This window comes from Panulirus ornatus, chromosome 42 (genome assembly GCF_036320965.1).
Source record: "Panulirus ornatus isolate Po-2019 chromosome 42, ASM3632096v1, whole genome shotgun sequence".
In the NCBI taxonomy this organism is placed as follows: Eukaryota; Metazoa; Arthropoda; class Malacostraca; order Decapoda; family Palinuridae; genus Panulirus; species Panulirus ornatus.
This window is the reverse complement of record NC_092265.1, coordinates 27655656-27671153: the sequence shown is the minus strand read 5'-3', so window position 1 is coordinate 27671153 and position 15498 is coordinate 27655656. Positions and strand designations below refer to the sequence as shown.

At 41.3% G+C, this 15498-nt stretch overlaps 1 non-coding gene across 1 annotated transcript; it reads right to left on the bottom strand.

Moving 5' to 3' along the window:
- Positions 1–14819: 14819 nt before the first annotated feature.
- TRNAQ-UUG (transfer RNA glutamine (anticodon UUG)) lies at positions 14820–14891 on the bottom strand. Its single transcript has one exon. It is a non-coding gene; the product is annotated as a tRNA-Gln (tRNA).
- Positions 14892–15498: the final 607 nt, after the last annotated feature.

The window sequence follows — 15498 nt, the reverse complement described above, 5'->3', positions numbered from 1 at the left end:
GGCCATGTGATGCAGAGGGAGAGCTGGGGTGCAACCGAATATCGTCATCGCTTGTTTAATGATACGTGTGAGTTCTGAGAAGTGAAAAAATGATGGCGTGACAACTTGGTTTACCAGATTATTAACATCTTCCAATAAGTCAGTTAAACAATGTGCATAATAAGTGATTTGGGTATATAAACTATCAACATATATGGAAATAGTCACTATAGCATATATGGTATTAATAAACTTTGCCAGTAGGTCTACCTGTTGTGTCAAGTTATTAACAGTTAACATTGTGTCATCCAAATATTTAGAATGTTGTTATAAGATCTTAGCTTTAGCCTTCATATACCTGCTGTTAAGAAGTTGTTGAAATTGTAACGATTTAATCTGATTCCTAACTGAATTAATTTCTTCCTGAGTAGCAGTACCAAACAAGTATGATTGGAGGAAACCTACACAATTAAGCAGACCTCTTTTGCCTCTCCTCTGCTTTTACGTGTTGATCCTGGCGTTAGTATTTACTGAAGATTCAATGTCTTGTACTATATCAGACAGAATCACACAGGTACTATTCAGTTTCCAGGTCCACTTGTTTACCTAAGTTGGAGGAGGAGCAGCACTAGAGTTTCTGATCGTTACACTGGTGTAACACTTCAGTAAGTCAGACCGTAAGCGAGGTACCGCCTCCAATAGTTTCACTAAATTATCGTAAGTGTAGGGTAGACCCTCCAGGCCCAACTTAACTGTGTCCCTCACGAGGTGGACCTGGCGGGGAGTCGTGAGAAGGGCTCCTGGTACTGCCATGGTGTCATATACAGGAAGACACCAGAAGGACATGAGAAGGAAGAACCTGGAAAATGATCAACTTAGCAGCTTCTTAAAGGCGAGGTCTTCATGATGTGTGTGTGGTGGTGATGTGAGGGTGGTGATGATGTGAGGGTGGTGGTGATGTGAGGGTGGTGGTGATGTGAGGGTGGTGATGATGTGAGGGTGGTGGTGATGTGTGTGTGGTGGTGATGTGAGGGTGGTGATGATGTGAGGGTGGTGGTGATGTGAGGGTGGTGGTGATGTGTGTGTGATGGTGATGTGAGGGTGGTGGTGATGTGAGGGTGGTAGTGATGTGTGTTTGGTGGTGATGTGAGGGTGGTGTTGATGTGAGGGTGGTGGTGATGTGTGTGTGATGGTGATGTGAGGGTGGTGGTGATGTGAGGGTGGTGTTGATGTTAGGGTGGTGGTGATGTGTGTGTGATGGTGATGTGAGGGTGGTGGTGATTTGAGGGTGGTATTGATATGAGGGTGGTGGTGATGTGAGGGTGGTGGTGATGTGTGTGTGGTGGTGATGTGAGGGTGGTAGTGATGTAAGGGTGGTAGTGATGTGAGGGTGGTGATGATGTGTGTGTGGTGGTGATGTGAGGGTGGTGGTGATGTGAGGGTGGTGGCGATGTGAGGGTGGTGGTGATGCGTGTGTGGTGGTGATGTGAGGGTGGTGGTGATGTGAGGGTGGTGGTGATGTGAGGTTGGTGGTGATGTGAGGGTGGCGGTGATGCGTGTGTGGTGGTGATGTGAGGGTGGTGGTGATGTGAGGGTGGTGGTTATGTGAGGGTGGTGGCGATGTGAGGATGGTGGTGATGCGTGTGTGGTGGTGATGTGAGGGTGGTGGTGATGTGAGGGTGGTGGCGATGTGAGGATTGTGGTGATGCGTGTGTGGTGGTGATGTGAGGGTAGTGGTGATTTGAGGTTGGTGGTGATGTGAGGGTGGTGGCGATGTGAGGGTGGTGGTGATGTGAGGGGTGGTGGTGATGTGAGGTTGGTGGTGATTTGAGGTTGGTGGTGATGTGAGGGTGGTGGCGATGTGAGGGGTGGTGGTGATATGAGGGTGGTGGCGATGGGAAGGTGGTGGTGAAGTGAGGTTGGTGGTGATGTGAGGGTGGTGGTGATGTGAGGGTGGTGGTGATGTGAGGGTGGTGTTGATGTGAGGGTGGTGGTGATGTGAGGGTTGTGGTGTGGGGACAGACTGAACAGTAGTAGAAGGTGGTTGGGTGACACTGTTTGGAGGTTGAGGAGTGTTGTCTGTTGTGGTACCGGGATGATCATGTTCACAATACTGTACAACTCTCAAGTGGTCCTCATGTTCTTCACGAATGTCACCTGTATTTAGATGTCGAACCCTAAACTTATGTCCCTTCAAATGAGCTAAGACTCTATAGGGACCAGAAAATTTTGGGTCAAGTTTACGATCCTCACTTGAAGAGTTAAATTCCTGCACCATTACCAAGAGTCCGGGAGCTGGATGTGCAGCCTGGGTGTGCGGCCTGTGTGTGGGGTCTGGGGTCGCCTGGGTGTGCGGCCTGGGGTTGCCTGGGTGTGCGGCCTGAGTGTGCGGCCTGGGTGTGCAGCTTGGGGTCGCCTGGGTGTGCGGCATGGGTGTGCGGCCTGGGTGTGCAGCCTGGGTGTACGGCCTGGGTGTGCGGCCTGGGGTCGCCTGGGTGTGCGGCCTGGGTGTGCGGTCTGGTTTGAATCATGAGCTAACTTCAAGAAATCCTGTACTAATGCTGTTGGAATTATTGTTTGTTTAACAACACGGGCGAGCACTCCTAATTTCGCGTCCCTGCACAAGACTCCCTCACTGTGCTAGATACAATTCTCTGACTGGAACAACTGTATTAGCATCCAAGGAAGATCTTATACCCTCTAGGTATTCTATGACAGGACCCCAGACTGGGTCATCTCGTTGATGCTGTCTCAACCTCTGTATATCAACATCTACGAGGCTATTATCTACAGCGACTGTACCCACTCTGTGGGAGAGTGCGTCTGCAACTACATTGGATGAGCCAGAAACAAAACGAAAATCTGGGTCAAATGCTTGTATCGTTAAGAACCATCTCTGAAACTTTCCTGTAGGATCTTGTCGTTGAAGAATACCTAACAGTGCTCTGTGATCTGTATAAACAATAATAGGGTAACCATATATATATTCTTTAAAATGTTGAGCGCCCAAACTACTGCAAGACCTTCTAACTCAGTTACTGAGTATAAGTTAAACACATTGTCTTGCGCTGTGGTCCACCACTGGAATGTAACTTCCTGGTTTAAAAGTGAAGTGAGTGGGTGGACGATCTCCGCGAAATTAGCGATAAATCGTCGATAATACCCTGCTAACCCAAGGAAGGATTGACCTTGTCTGTTGTGGAAGGGACTGGCCATTCTACAATTGTGTTTACTTTATCTGCATTAGGTTGAATACCGTTTTCATTAACGGTGTGACCTAAGTAAGTAATTATTGTTTGTAGAGAGGAACATTTGGATAACTTGACTTTTAGTTTGGTATCTTTAAGTCGTAGGAATACTCTCTCAAGACTTTTGAAATGAAAAGCAATATCTGGAGACATGACAATTATATCATCAAGATAAACCAATACTTCTTGGCCCAACATGTGACGACAAATGTTAGTCATTAACCTTGAGAAGGTGATCACCGGTGAGGAATGAAGACCGAAGGCCATGATGCATATGAACTGCCAATGACCATCTGGCGTACTGAACGCAGTCAGGGGGCGGCTTTCCTCTGAAAAGGGAATCTGCCAAAATCCACTCAATAAATCCAAAGTTGAAAATACCTTATTGTTACCGAGGCTATGAAGAAGCTCTGATACCACTGGTAATGGGAAACGATCTTTCAAAGTGACCTTGTTGTTGAGTTTTCTAAAATCTATGAATAGGTCTAGAAGTTCCGTCCTTTTTCGGAACGATCAGAAGTGGTAAATTCCATGGTGATCGTGATTCCTCTATAACCTTATCTTTCAACATGTCCTGAACAAGTTTGTTTGCTATGTCTCTGTGCGCGTGGATGTGGCAACCGGTAGGCTGGGACGTTAATGGGACGTGTGCTTTTCTCTAAGTTAATAGTGTGAACATCCAAATGAGTTCTACCGAGTGGTTCTCTTGATAAGGCAATAGTAGACCTATACTGGTTAAGTAAGTCTGTTAACTGGTCAACATGTTTGGTTAATCCTACCTTGGATATCATGTCAGGGGTGATGGTGGGGAGCTGACTCAAGCCGTGCACTGCTGAGTCAGGGGTAGGAGGAGTAGGTGGTGGTGGGTTTATGGAATGTGAGACTAGACGAATGTTAAACTCATGCAACTCCTCGTCTTGAATTCCGGACTTCAAAACGGTGAATTCCACAAGCTTGGCCCCTCTACGGAGACGGACAGGAGTGTGGTCCCGTATTGGCAATGTATATGGTGAACTCTCCATCTGCGGTCTCATGAAGAGAGTCATCCATCGATAGTCCTTTGACAGTTAGTGATGAAGGTTCAGTAACTACTCTTAGTGCGAGATCACCCTGACTATGTCTTAGTCCATGATCATTCATCCATGTTCGAGAAAGTGAGAGAGGAGCCTTCGTTAATGTGTCACTATGCAGAGTCATATTTGTTTGAAGTTTACCAGGGCAATGAGTAGAAAAATAAAAAGGGTGGGTATTATCTACCGTGAAGCAGGGTGTGGGAGCAGATGTATTAATGACCCTGACTGAGTGAGAACTCTTCACTGACAACGGCAGGAACGTATTATCAACACAAACAACATTTTCATGATAAATAGGACAGATCTTATGTTGTGCCACACATAGAGTGGCGTCCTAGTAACAAGTTAGCAGGAAACGTTACACCACAAACAATGTAAGGGGTTACGGTAATGACCGAGTCGCCTATGTGAATGTTCATTTTAATAGTGCCCCTTACGTCGAGATTTTCATTTGAGATACTTTGAAGGGATGGGTAAAAGTCCGAGCATTGAACAAGTTGAGTGCGCCCCATTAATGGTTGAATAAAATCATAATGAATGACATCTGCTTCAGCGCCGCTGTCTAGAAAGATTGTGATTGGCTTATCCTGGAAAGAACCCACTAAATCGAAACTTGTAATGTGAGAAAATGGCGAAGAACAAAAATGTCTTAAGAGTTGATTATGTGATGGAGTCGTGTCATGAGCGAGAGATTGTCATTGTTGATAATGACATGATGAACCTGTGTTAGATGACGTCTGTCTAGCTGAGGCTGGGCTGAAGTGTGTCTAGCTGAGGCTGGGCTGAAGTGTGTCTAGCTGAGGCTGGGCTGAAGTGTGTCTAGCTAAGGCTCGGCTGAAGTGTGTCTAGCTGAGGCTCGGCTGAAGTGTGTCTAGCTGAGGCTCGGCTGAAGTGTGTCTAGCGTTGCTATGATATGAACACCTGCTTGGTGGTGTTGGGCGCGAGCGGGTGAAGGTCAGCCTGATGTCTGACTGGAGGAAATCATGACTAGGTCGGCAGAATTGTGACGACCGAGGTTGTGATGACATGGGTTGTTGACTGCGTTTGTTCTGGTCGAGGCTCACGTGAGAATGAGTCCCATGTGTAAGGACACACATTCGCTTTACGTCCTGGTTGGCCACACCGGAAGCACGTCACTTTATGTGAGTGTTTATCATCACTGAATCGCTTTATCTAACCGTGAGATGAAGTAGTGTGTTGACCACTAGAATGTTTCCTCACACTTTGGGAAGCCGACACCATCTCCCCCTGTGTCTTGGTGTTGGAAAATCCACATTTCTTTTGAGTGTAATTCAACACTTTTATTACTGACCCACAATGATGGGTCGATGTTCTCATTAAGTAACCGTCGTCTTACGTCTGGAGGTCAGGTCCTTGAGAATGAAGGTTATGTGTAATAATCGCATGAGTGTTTGCACATGAGTTTCAGGATTCATCATGGCCGACATCCAGGGTGAGGATTCATAAGCCTGCCTAACTAATCTCATTCTTCCATGTAAGGTACTCCAGTGATCAGGGACTGACGTATCGTCCATGTATGTTGTGTTGAGAGCACGTTAAAGGATGTGAAGTGAATAATCTGAGAATAATTCCTCACAACCTAATTCAAACATCGTTTTAAATTCCTCCCAAGATGTACAGTTTCGAATGTCATCTGAGTCATAGACAACCCTAGCTTAATTGTTAGGCTTGTTGAAATCAATGAGATTTTTAGCAGCCGATATAAGCGCTCTGTCTCCTGAATCACCATTATCTTCAACAATGTCCTCTGCATTTCTGATCCACCGATCAGACTTTGACAGTTTACCATCAAATAGCTCGTGTGGTTCCCTAGCTTGTTTTAGTGTGAAAACAGTTTTTTGTGAAGGATTTGATTGTCCCGAGTTTTTTTGAGGTGGCGGGGGAGGTGGGTGTGGGTGTGGTAACGTGTGAGAAGGTTTCTGTGGGTCATCTGTGTCACCAGAATCTGTCAAAATAACTTTGTGTGACGTCGCCATTTTATAAGGCTGGTTCCGTTTATAATAAGGTATTCTAGGTAATTTCCTAAGTACATAAGAACCTTTACGATTTTCTATCTTCGGACATGTAATACAATCTTAAAGTGTTTAAGTAATAATCCCTCGAAAAAATCAAAATACAAATAACACTATTCTCCTAATCGAAAATACATAATGTGAATATTATTTGAAAATATTGTAATGAAATAAAGGCAATAAAAAGGCTGGCATAACAATATAACATATCAATACAAGATTCTGTATGTGAAAGTAATCATCACTAAAAGCAGTAGTATCAATGTATGAAAACATAAGAAAAAATATATGCGAGAATAACTGAAAACTTAGATTAATTTGCTAAACTACAAAGATGAATAATCATATTACCCAAAATATATAAATGTCTATATTTATAGACTAGGAACTAGTAACACACAAAAGGAGCATACCTCACAGAGTGAACCATTTTGACACAGTTCTTACCTGAATGGGAGATTCGCTTACGAAGACGTCTTGGTGTAGGGAGGTGAAGATGTGTGCAGAGTAGCGACTCGCTGGGTGTAGCGAGGTGAAGACGTGTGCAGAGTAGCGACTCGCTAGCAGGAAAGTTGAGTGAGCGACAAGGGCTGGACCACGCGATGCTGACGTCTGGTATGTCGCCACGGCTGATGATGACGCGTCTCTGGAGCGGTTGACAAGATGACCTCCACGTTGGTGTTAGCAGGATGGCTGACCTTGCTAGACACGTCTGTATGTGATGACAACACTCAACGGCGGTGGCGCTGTCTTGATGCCCTTGCAAGCGGCAGAGTGTCAGCAATGCAATAAAGGCGTATCTTCAATGCATTGAGGTACGAGTGATGGAGAACGTAGCCGGCCGTGGGTTCCGCCCTTAACGTCCACAGGAGGGAGCACCAGGACTGTGTCAGGTAGGCTTGTATGACTGCTGGCAACACCAGACGTAGAAATATGAAGTAGATGTGACAGTCGTGTGTGGTCACGTGGGTTCTTACGTCACTGCCACCATTTGTAAGGTTGAGTTGAGAGGAAGGAAATCAGGTCTTCTTCGTCTGTGGTACTCAATGAAGATCAGGCGGCCTTTGTAGATTTATTACAACAAAACGTGTACGTCCATCTGTAGTACTCTGGGCTATAGTCTTATGACACACTACGACACACTCTAGTGAACAGTGTGACGATGCTGGCCAGTGTGTCCCCTCAGGTCACACTGGCAGGGGTTATATTGGAGTTCGTCAACACCCATTCAACAACGTGTTCAAATAACAGATCAGCTCTTACGTGTTCAAACATCCTGATTAACAGTAGCCCGTGGGAACAGTGAGCCCGTGGCAACATGCATCTAACTCTATGTAACTCACAGTAAAATGATAATGACAAATACCTAATGAAAAATTAATGGAAGTGTGCGTGAGTCTTACAATGATAAGACATCCATACACATTACCAAATAAGCCGTGATGATAATATTATCATTATGATCATAAGATTAAAACAAAATTGTAGTTAATGACATAATATATCCCCAACGACAAAATCAACCATAGCAATATAGCCAGCAAGTAAATATAGCAAACAAGATAATGTAGTTAGGATGGCATTATATTGAAAATAACAATACAGCCACCATGCCAATATCGCCACCATGACAATGTAGCTGTATTTTCAATGTTACTCTTATGTGAATATGGCTTTATTGTCAGTGTAGCTATAGTGTCATGGGGAACATATTTTCATAGTGGCAGTTGGGGAACATATTTTCATAGTGGCAGCATTGTCATTATGAACAAACCGTTATTTTGGCTATCTTTTCATTTTAGTTACATTGCTATGATGTATATATCGTCACTTTAGCTATATTGACAAGATGATCTTTATCTATAGGTGATATATTGTCATTATGTAACTTATGCATAATTTGTCATAAGCAATATATCATTTTTATAATTATATCATCATGGTGACAATATTGTCACAGCGACTATATTGTCATTATGACTATAATGTCATAGTGGCTATATTGCCATGATAACTATATTGTCATGGTGATTTTCTATCATGATATCTATAATGTCATAGTGACTGTATTTTCATAGAAGCTTTTTTAATGGTGTTGATATTGCCCTTGAGGATATGTCATTATAGAGGAGAAATTGTCATTTTGATTAAATTATCAGGTGACTACATTGCCATGATATGCTATATTGTTATGGTTTCAGTACTGTCTTGGTAAATCTTTTATTACTGTGGCTACATTGCAATGGAAACCAAAATGGTAAGGTGGCTACATTTTCATGAGAGGATGATTTCATTATGGCGATTATATTACATTTCTGAGTATATTGTCATGGTGACTGTGTTGCCATAATATCTATATTCTCATTTAATTTGTTGAATTGATGGCAATAATGTCTTAGAGACGGTACTGTCATGTTATCTGTATTGTCATGGTGGTTGTATTGTCATCGTGACTATATTGTCATTAAGATTACATTGTTATGGTAACTATATTGCCATGATGTCTGTTTTGTTAGGTCACTATATTGCCATGATGGCAATTTGTCATTTTTGTTATATAACAAGAAGGTGACTGTCTTTTCACATTGGCAGTATTGTCAGAATAGCTATATTGTCAAGTAGTGGGTATATATTTTTCTTTTCTGGCGGTATATTGTCATGATGGTAATAATAACATTTTGGCGATATTGGAAAGGTGATATCGTGTTTTAGCAGCTAAACTCTTGTTGTGGATATTTTTCAATTCAAATATTTTATCATGGTAAGTATATAGTCAAGGTTACTATATTTTCATGGTAGCTACATTGTCATGTGGAAGACATTGGCATGGTGACTGTATCGTTATTTTCAATATAATGTTGTCCTAGCTACATTATCTTGGTCGCTATATCAACTTGATGGCTATATTGCTATGGTTAATTTTCTCGTTCGGGATCTATTTTGCTATTTGCTACAATATTGTTGTCATTATATGATCATGATAATAATATTATCATGGCGGCATGTTTGGTATTGTAAGTGTAATTGAATAGATATCATATCATGACATCCTTATATTGTCATGGTTTTTACACTGTGATATTGTTTATGTCAACCTGCTGATTATATAATCATGATTGGTGTATGGTTATGGTAACTATATTGTAATACCGTTTTATTTCATTGTGATAATTTTGTCATGGTGACTACAATTACATGACAGCTATAAAGTTATGACTATATTATAATGATAGATCCTGTCTGAGTCACTGTTTTTTCACAGAGACTATATTGTCCTGGAGTCTATATGTTTCCTATGATCCGAAAACGACTATTTATTTACACTATCTATATTGTCAGGTGGTTATATTGCCTTTGTGAATATAAGTTGAATGTTTCTATATTTTTCCTTTGTATTGTCATATCAGTTATATGATCATTGTAGTTTTATTGTTATAGTGAATACATTGTCGACGTGACTGTATTATCATAATGGCTAAATTGTCATAGCAAATATATTGACATGGGGGCTATATTTTCATGATATCTATAAAGTCTGTAAATTACTCTCAACGCGTTTCTAATGTACTGGCGATTGATTTATATCGTGACTTTATTGTCAAGATGGCTGTATTGTCATGGTGGCTATATTGTCGTTTGCTGTATTTTCAATTTTACACTTCTATGAAGATAGCTTTACTGTCAGTTTAGCTATAGTGTCATGGAGAATATATATACATAGTGGCAGTATTGTCATTATGACCATGTTGTCATTTTGCCTATCTTCTTATTTTCGTTACGGTACTATCGTGTATATATCGTCACCTTGGCTATATTAGCAATGTGATATCTTTTATAGGTGCTATATTGTCATTTTCCAATCATGCATATTTTGTCATAAGTGATACATTATCATGATAGATATAATATTCCGGTGACTATATATGTTATTATGACTATAATCTCATGTTGGATATCTTGCCAAGATAACTATATTGTATTATCTACTCATAAATCTCTAGGTTCTGATAACCCAAAATATTTAGAGTAGATAGGGTAGAAACTGATGGAAGCCATTTCTAACATTCTTGCATAACCTGACCTCTCACCTTCCCAAAACATAGTCATCCCAGCTTGGATATTGTACTGCTTTGGTCGTCAACTAATTTGAAAAGGAAGACATTGAATGGAGAAATTACTGAGGTAATCTACAAAGATGATTACTGGACTGAGAAACAAATTCAGAGAGCAGATTAAACTACTTAAATCCATTCAGCTTTAGGGAAAAGAAGATTAAGAGATCCTATACAGGTATATGAAGTTATTATAATGGCATCCCTTTAAGCTTGATATTTCTACTTCCTGTAACTAGTTCCAACAATTAAAACAATATTCAGCATTGTGATTTAAATGACTGACTTTAGGATGCATTTGGATCTGCCAAAAATTGTATCTAGCAAATACTTCAACTTTCAACTGACCCATTCTATCTTTTTTATTCATTTCATCTCAGTTTTATCACCTTCCTATTACTGTTCGATATCAACAGTAGCCCATCTACGTAGTTGGGGCTCTGAAGCAAAGGAAACTTTTTCTAGCCTAGGTTAGGGTAGCATCTAAACCAAACCTAAATGACCTTACCTTAGAAATATGTTCGGACAGTACCTTCTGAAAATATTTCTTAAGGTAAGGTCGTGGGGACTAGTTTAGGTGCTAACTAAACCTTGGCTAGAAAAAGTTTGCTTTAAAGCCACAACTAGTTGAAAGGCCTACTTTAAGTGGTGATAATGAAATTGATTTGCTCCAGTGTGCTCCTCCGTCCGTTTCTTTTATGTCCATCTAAAGATGAATACGTTCAATTTTTGATGTAGATTGATTTCCTATCTTAGTTTCGTCTACGAATTTCTATATCTTCAGTTCAGCACACCATTGAAGTAATGAAGGGAAAGTCACCACATTCATAAGCCGAGTGGACGTAGCTTATCCCACCTCGTTAGAAAGAAAACTTACCTGTATTTGAATTAATGAACGGGCAAAGAGAAGACTAAATTTTAAGACACATTTATTATACAACTATATAATTTATATTATATACATTACCACATTTCCTGCACTTTCCATCACAAATTTGCTGAGGTCATAACCTTGTAGTTACCATTACCTTACAACCTTAAGGATGGTGGTCTACAACACCTCTAGATTGATGGAGAAAACGAAAAGTTTTGTTTTACTATTAAGACCACAGAAATACGGTAATTCCACTTCACTACCACTAACTACTAGTTATTTTAATTGTTGATTTTCACGGCTAAGATTATCATCCTCTGAGCGAAGCCATACAATAATCGTCCTTATCTATTCTGAGCATTGGATAGCCTCCTGATGATCAAGATTGCTGTTTTGGTTGTCCGTTTCCCTTGTTACTGGTGCGCCTCACTGCACACCTTACATGAGTGCCTTCCACAGTATTAGGGACAGCTGCTGGGCCTCACTGTAGCTACTTCTGGGACGGTTGCCAATCTTCCTCGTATTCCCTCATGACCACAGCGCCAAACCGACTCCCGCCATCAGGCCGAAACGCACAAACATTTCTGACAAAATTGAGACAACCGCTTTCGCGTCAGTTTTGACATCAAGTGAATTTATACGACAATTACGCTCAAGATGCTTGGTTTTTCGTTCATGGATTGAACAGAATCAACCAACGATGGTTGCTACTGCCCAATCCATGAAGTCCCCCCCACCACGGAAAGGTAACCAAGCTTCGGGGGGGATGGGTGTTTACCCTGACGCCAACGGAGAAACTCAATATTAGTGCAGAGATCTTTTCCTCGGTAAAGAAAGTGTAGCCGAACTCCGCCCTCATGAGGTTACTGCACGACAGCAAAGATCACCCTTTGGTAGGCTGTGCTATAGGCAGCACAGCTCAGTCAAAGATCTCACTCCATAAGTGAACTTATATAGATTCCTTTTTTAACATTTTGTCTTGTCTATAAGGAACTCATCAGTTCTTCTCCAGTGAAAGCAAAAAATCATCCAGAAATTCATTTGCTTCCTTAATATCAGGATCTTGTGGATCTGTATGGGGGACGGGGCTGGTGGGCTGTGTGTCTGGCTGTGTCTGGAGAGAGGGGCTGGTGGCCTCTGTGACTGGCTGTGTCTGGGGAGCGGGGCTGGTGGTCTCTGTGACTTGCTGTGTCTGGGAAGCGGGGCTAGTGGTCTCTGTGACTGGCTGTGTCTGGAGATCAGGGGAAGTCTTGGGTATAAATTTCAATATACTGTGAGCGATATCGTCTCTCAACCGATTCCTCTCGATCTTCTCTTGCACGGCCTTCATGATACGTTTGGGCGGCTTTCTCCATTTTCTTTGCATTTCAGTTGGTGATCCTGCGCCATCGAGCCACATGATACCAGAATAGTATCGTTCCTGTTTCCCAACGGGTCCAATCTTGGTGTCACACATGATGCCGAGTGAACCCAAATGGCGGCCGATGTTTACGTTGGAAGCCACGGGCTCGTTATGTATCTTGCAGTAACTTTCATACCGTTGCTGCAGCTCTTTCCTGCTGATAAGGTACCGCTTCATAGTAATAGTCTTTCCCTTCATTTGAACGAAGGTATTCATGAAACTAACAAAGGAAGCCTTTCCTTTGTAATCCCGTTTGTAGTAACAGAAAGCCATTGAAGACGTGGACTGGGTCAGGCGAAGTTACACAGACTAACAAGATAGTCCTCTAATCAGTGGTCCTGTATCAGCACTGAACTCGAAATACGTCAGAACGACAATTTGAACCCAGGGCTGGAGGGCCAATTGATGATATTCTCACGTCTTGCTCAACCAAGTAACCTCGGTTAGACCTTGCTTATATTTGAATATAGTAAAGTTAATATAGTGAAGTTTGATGATTCTATTCATATGTAAGTTGCAATGTGGTTTGTATGTATATATATATATATATATATATATATATATATATATATATATATATATATATATATATATATATATATATATATATATATATATATATATATATGTATTTTCAATAATGAATGGAACTTGGCTCCTAAGGTGATTTTGTTGTTAGAGTGGGACCTCCAGCCATTCTGTCCACCTTTTCCCTTTCTAGACATGTTGTGGTGCATTGGGTAGTGTGGCAACACTCGTCTTCATCTTTTTGGGTGCAGGCTTGCAAACCTCGTGGAGTAGTTGTGGGGTTTGCCTCTTTGCTGCACCCGACATAGCCATCTGGGCGTAGCTATCTACCCGGGCTTGTGGGTCAGCCAGCATAGCTACACGCTCACTCGGTACCTGGGCTGGTGGACGAGCAGCCTTCCTTTCTTCCATGGCTACAGTCTGCCTAACGACCTGGGGTTGTGGAGCAGCCATCCTTACTACCACCTAGGTTGGTTGGGCAGCCTTCTTTCGTTTCTTTGCTACACCCTTCTGGTTGGGTTGGTTGGGTAACCTTCTTTTTCCTCTTCTTCGATACAACCTGCCAACCGAATTCGTCTGCTGGTGGGTCCGTTTCTTTCATGGATACAACCTCTGTAGCCACTTGGGCTGGCCGGTCAACCTTCGGTTGTAGGTAAAAGTATATATATAGAATAATGTGGTTATCATCAGCAGCCAGAGGCCATTCCTCCCTCCTTGCCAGCAGAGTTCTTGATTTTCTGGAAAGTTCTACGAGATTCTGGTAAGATAAATACCATTGAGAGGACGTTGTTAGGGGACAGTCAGGTTCAGTTTAGAGTTGGTTGTGGGATGGTTCTTTTACTGTGTCGTATCAGCCAGATGGGTATTTCTTTTCACAGTTTTCGTTAAAGTTTGTTTTCTAGAAGCATAATCTAGAGCACTATTTTCCATTTGTTTATCATTTTTCTTGTTATAGTTTCATTATCATCATTAGTTTTGTTATTGTTGACTTTCAGATATTTGATGTTATGTTTGTGATTCCCGTGGAAGCGTCTGACATCTTGCTAGAAGACTTTCTGGTCACAATATTTCTGCACTGGGGAGTTGATCGTATTCTTTTATTGCAGGTTTTGTTATTATCTTGCTTTACATTAAGGTCTACTGGAGGTTTTCCCAATGCTGGTTGAACATATGTCCAGCAACAGGAGATGGCGTAAGATACAGTATTGATGAAACTTATCTATCTATATACCTATCTAAATATCGCTCTATCAGTCTATCAATCTAACTATGTATCTGTCTATCTATCTATTTATCTATCTTTAACTGAAAGTCAACAATAATAAAATCATTGATATATGAAGCATAACAGTGTCATCTCAATGGCAATTATCTCACCAGAATCTTCTAGAACCTTCCAGAAAACTATGAACTCTGCAGGCAAGGAGGGAGGAATGGTCTCCGGTTATTGATAAAACCATATTCTTCCATATATATGTTTATATATACATATTTATGTATATATGTGAATGTATATATAACGTACAGAATAATGTGGCCATCATCAGTATCGAAGAAAACTGAAAAGATGAGGTCCCACCGAGATTCGAACTCGGATTGCTGGATCCAAAGTCCAGAGTGCTAACCCTTACACCATGGGACCTGATAAGAAAAGATGTGATTTCATCTAAATGTTTTACATATAATCAACCAGAGGCCATTCCTCCCTCCCTGCCTGCAGGGTTCAAGGTTTTCTAGAAGGTTCTCGAAGATTCTGGTAAGATCATTACCTTTGAGAGGTCGTCGTTAGGTGACAGTCAGGTTCACTCTATGGTTGGTGTTTGTAGTTGGTTGTCCGAGGATGTTGTTATACTTGATCAATTTTGTAATTGCTGACTTTCAGGTAGGAAGTACTCATTTACGATGCATCCTTGTACTCACAACAACCTTATGAGTCACTTCAAGATTTATCTTCACTACAACTTTATCTTCACTACACTATTAAGGTTGAAGTCAATAGTCACATTCACTACAATCTCAACACGACTGGTCATATACCTAACCCATATTATCACTACATCCATGTACATGTATTTCTTGTAGAATAACGCAGATATCACTGATTTCTGTGAAAGTTAACATGTACAGCATTACGTATCTATCGATCTATCTAATACCTGTTTTTACCTATATATCTATCTACCTATCTATCTATCTATCTATCTTTCTAAATCAGAAAGTTAACAACAATATCATTAATGATACGTATA